Source organism: Bison bison, unplaced genomic scaffold, assembly GCF_000754665.1.
Source record: "Bison bison bison isolate TAMUID 2011002044 unplaced genomic scaffold, Bison_UMD1.0 scf7180017864491, whole genome shotgun sequence".
Lineage (NCBI taxonomy): Eukaryota > Metazoa > Chordata > Mammalia > Artiodactyla > Bovidae > Bison > Bison bison.
Window position 1 is genome coordinate 21,381,199 of NW_011495050.1, and position 5,131 is coordinate 21,386,329.

Below are 5,131 nucleotides of genomic sequence, written 5' to 3' on the forward strand. Positions count from 1 at the left end.
AAAGCTTTCAGGAGAGATCAGAAATGTTTACTGCCAGTGCTGGAGATGGCAGTTTCCTCTCTGGCTTCCCTAGGAGCAAAGCTGAGGCACCAGGAATGCTTGGAGGTCTGCTCTGGACCCATGAAGCCAGTGATACAGAGTCTTGGAGCATTGGTGGGCTTCTAAAAAGTCCTATATGCACAGCAAGATGAGCTCTCATAAGAGAGGACGGTGGGGAGAAATAGAATCATTGGCATTCAAACAGTTAAAAGTTTAAAAAGGGGAAATGGTATAGACATAAAATGTTTTAAAAATAAAACCTGGCCAAAGAGTTTAAAATGAAAGACATGTTCCCTTCCACCTCAGATTCTCATGCCTTTAAAATAAAATACTATTATTAATACAAGAGGCTTGTGTATTTCTCAGAAACCATCCTGTGTATTCTAGTGTGTGAGTACATCTTTGTTGGTTAAAGACAAATCGAAGCTTACTCTATGCATTTTTCTGTATATGAGTTTTGTTTTAAATTAATTAATTAGCTTGTTTTGGCTGCTCTGGGTCTTCATTGCTGCACATGGGCTTTCTTTAGTGGGGGCTGCTGTTCGTTGCGGTGCATGGGCGTCTCACCATGAGCGGGTCTCTTGTTGCAGAGCATGGGCTCTAGAACACGTGGGTTCACGAGCTGCTGCTCTTGGCTCAGTAGTTGTGGCCCAAGGGCCCAGTGGTTCCACTGCATGTGGGATCCCCCCCGGCCAGGGCCCGAACCCATGTTCTCTGTATTGGCAGGCAGATTTCTATTGGCTGCGCTGCCAGGGATGTCCTGAATCTGAGTTTTTAAAACTTTTTAGTCTGAAAGAATTTCTGACTTACAGAGAAGTTGCAAAATTAATGCAAAAATTTCTGTATATTCTACCCAGATTTCCCAGATGTTAACACTTTACTTTATTACTTTCTTTATTACTTTATTACTCTCTCTCACTTTCCCATGTCTGTGTTGGTGTTATGAATGTATGCATAATATATATTGTATATAATTTTTGAGACACTTGTTTTGCATATATAAACCACTTTATCGTTAAGTATATCTATGTGTATTTCCTGAGATCAAGGACATTCTCTTCAGTAACTAAAGTGTAGTTATAAAAATCGGGCAATTAACACTGATATAGTAATGCTATCTAGTATAGAGACTTTATTCAAACATCGCCAAATACCCCACTAATGTCCTTCATTACAAAAGAAAAAAACCTTTTTCTTCTGTATGTTGATTTTGCTCCTCTTAAAACATCAGTCTTACAGATCTTTCTTATTGTTGTTCAGTTGCTCAGTAGTGTCTGACTCTTTGCGACCCCATTGACTGAAGCGTGCCAGGCTTCCCTGTCCATCACCATCTCCCAGAGCTTGCTCAAACTCATGTCAATTGAGTTGGTGATGCCATCCAACCATCTTGTCTTCTGTCGTCTCCTTCTCCTCCTGCCCTCAATCTTTCCCAGCATCAGGGTCTTTTTTAATGAGTCGGCTCTTATATCAGGTAGCCAAAGTATTGGAGCTTCATCTTCAGCATCAGTCCTTCCAATGAATAAACAGGACTGATTTCCTTTAAGATTGACTGGTTTGATCTCCTTGCAGTCCAAGGGACTCTCAAGAGTCTTCTCCAACACTGCAGTTCAAAAGCATCAATTGTTCAACACTCAGCCTTCTTATACCAGGGCTTCCCTGGTGGCTCAGAGGTTAAAGCATCTGCTTGCAATGTGGGAGACCTGGGTTTGATCCCTGGGTCGGGAAGATCCCCTGGAGAAGAAAATGGCAACCCACTCCAGTATTCTTGCCTGGAGAATCCCATGGACAGAGGAGCCTGGTGGGCTACAGTCCACGGGGTCGCAAAAAGTCAGACGCAACTGAGTGACTTTACTCACTCACTCAGCCTTCTTTATGGTCCAGCTCTCACATCCATACATGACTACTGGAAAAACCATGTCTTTGACTAGATGGATCTTTATTGGCAAAGTAATGTCTCTGATTTCTAATATGCTGCTTAGGTTTCTCATAGCTTTTCTTCCAAGGAGCAAGCATCTTTTGATTTCATGGCTGCAGTCACAATCTGCAGTGATTTTGGAGCCCAAGAAAATAAAATCTGTCACTGTTTTCATTGTTTCCCCATCTATTTGCCTTGAAGTGATGGGACTGTATGCCTTCATCTTAGTTTTTTGAATGTTGAGTTTTAAGCCAGTTTTTTCACCTTCATCAAGAGGCTCTTTAGTTCCTCTTTGTTTTCTTCCATAAGGGTGATATCATCTGATATCTGAGGTTATTGATATTTCTCCCAGGAATCTTGATTTTAGTTTGTGCTTCATTCAGCCTGGCATTTCACATGATGTACTCTGCATACAAGTTAAACAAGTTAAACAGGCAGGGTGACAATATACAGCCTTGATGTACTCCTTTCCCAATTTGGAACCAGTCTGTTGCTCCATGTCCAGTTCTTACTGTTGCTTCTTGACCTGTATACAGGTTTCTCAGAAGGCAGGTAAGGTGGTCTGGTATTCCCATCTCTTTCAGAATTTTCTACAGTTTGTTATGATATGCTAAAGTCAAAGGCTTTAGCGTAGTCAATGAAGCAGATGTTTTTCTGGAACTCTCTTGCTTTTTCGATGATACAGTGGATGTTGGCAATTTGATCTTTGGTTCCTCTGCCTTTTCTAAATCCAGCTGTACATCTGGAAGTTTACGGTTCACATGCTGTTGAAACCTCGCTTGGAGAATTTTGAGCATTACTTTGCTATTAGTGCAATTGAGATGAGTGCAATTACGCGGTAGTTTGAGCATTCTTTGGCATTGCCTTTCTTTGGGATTGGAATGAAAACTGACCTTTTCCAGTCCTGTGGCCACTGCTGAGTTTTCCAGATGTGCTGGCATATTGAGTGCGACACTTTGACAGCATCATATTTTAGGATTTGAAAAAGCTCAACTGGAATTCCATCACCTCCACTAGCTTTGTTCGTAGTGATGCTTCCTAAGGCCCACTTGACTTCTCATTCCAGGATGTCTGGCTCTAGGTGAGTGATCACACCATTGTGGTTATCTGGGTGATGAAGATCTTTTTTGTACAGTTCTTCTGTGTATTCTTGCCACCTCTTCTTAATATCTTCTGCTTCTGTTAGGTCCATACCATTTCTGTCCTTTATCGAGCCCATCTTTGCATGAAATGTTCCCTTGGTATCTCTAATCTTCTTAAAGAGATCTCTAGTCTTTCCCCTTTTATTGTTTTCCTCTATTTCTTTGCATTGATCACTGAGGAAGACTTTCTTATCTCTCCTTGCTATTCTTTGGAACTCTGCATTCAAATGGGTATATCTTTCCTTTTCTCTTTTGCCTTTCACGTCTCTCCTTTTCTCAGACAACCTGAGAAGGCCTATTTGTAAGGCCTCCTCAGATAACCATTTTGCCTTTTTGCATTTCTTTTTCTTGGAGGTAGTTTTAATCACAGCCTCCTGTACCTGTTATGAACCTCTGTCCATAGTTCATCAGGCACTCTATCAGATCTAGTCCCTTGAATCTATTTCTCACCTCCACTGTATAATCGTAAGGGATTTGATTTAGGTCATAGCTGAATGGTCTAGTGGTTTTCCCTACTTTCTTCTATTTAAGTCTGAATTTGGCAATAAGGAGTTCATGATCTGAGCCACAGTCAGCTCCTGGTCTTGTTTTTGCTGACTGTATAGAGTTTCTCCATCTTTGGCTACAAATAATATAATCAATCTGATTTCAGTGTTGACTATCTGGTGATGTCCATGTGTTAGAGTCATCTCTTGTGTTGTTGGAAGAAGGTATTTGCTATGACCAGCACATTCTCTTGGCAAAACTCTGTTAGCCTTTGCCCTGCTTCATTTTGTACTCCAAGGCCAAACTTACCTATTATTCCAGGTATCTCTTGACTTCCTACTTTTGTATTCCAGTCCCCTATGATAAAAAAGGACATCTTATTTGGTGTTAGCTCTAAAGGGTTGTGTAGGTCTTCATAGAACCATTCAACTTCAGCTTCTTTGACATTAGTGATTGGGGCATAGACTTGAATTACTTAGAGTTGAATGGTTTGCCTTGGAAACAAACAGAGATCATTCTGGTTGTTTTTGAGATTGCCTCCAAGTACTGCCTTTCAGACTCTTTAGTTGACTATGAGGGCTACTCCATTTCTTCTAAAGGATTCTTGCCCACAGTAGTAGATATAATGGTCATCTGAAGCAATTATAAATTTACCTCATTATTTTTCAGAGTTGCACATATTTTTTTTTTTAAAACATAGCAAATAGAAATTCTAGAAGTCATCTATTTTCCATTCATCTTTTGTAATGGAGAATGTACCCCTTTTTAGACATATTAAATAAATTTTTTCAAGTTCAAAATGTAATATCTTTTGAAATTTCATTCTCTCTTGGTTTGCTTTCTCAGATCTTCATGAAATACTCCTTTAACAGCTGGCCTTTTCACAAATGCTTACTGTGCTTCAGGGGTCACTTCTCTAGACCTGGCCTTTATCCATAATCAGGATGCCCCGCGCATCCCCTTGGAAGGTAGAGGAAGGAGACAGTGCAGTGTGGCATGTGACTGAGGGCACAAACTCTGCTCAGACCCAGAGCCAAGCCCCCGGTTTGCACCTCACTGGCTGTGTGACCTGGGGAAAGACACTTACCTTCTCTGAGCTTCAGTGTCTTTATCTGTAAACTGGAAATGCTCTTTACTTCAGGGTTTGTTGTGAAGATTAAGTGAGCTAAAACATGCAAAATGCTTTGCATAGTATTCCGTACTTAATGGTTGTACAGTAAATACTAATTTATTGAACACTTTTTCAACAGTGTTCCCCATCCCAAGGATCCATGGTACTGATTGTCATGATTAGTTTGCATGCATGCCACATATGGGTTTCCCAGGTAACACCAGTGGTAAAGGACCTGCCTGCCAGTGCGGGAGACATATGCCACGTGGGGTCGATCCCTGGGTCAGGAAGATCCTCTGGAGAAAGGATTGACAACCTACTCCAGTATTCTTGCCTAGAGACTCCCATGACAGAGAAGCCTGGCAGGCTACAGTTGATAGGGTCACACAGAGTCGAACATGACTGAAGTGACTTAGCACACATGTTACATATATTCCA

The 5,131-nt window shown here is 41.1% G+C and overlaps 1 protein-coding gene across 1 annotated transcript in view; it reads left to right on the top strand.

Annotated features, from left to right (window-relative positions):
- The window catches only part of SNX31 (sorting nexin 31), a gene marked incomplete at its 5' end in the record, with an annotated part of 82,056 nt that overhangs the window by 11,445 nt on the left and 65,480 nt on the right, over positions 1-5,131 (top strand). The window lies entirely within an intron of this gene.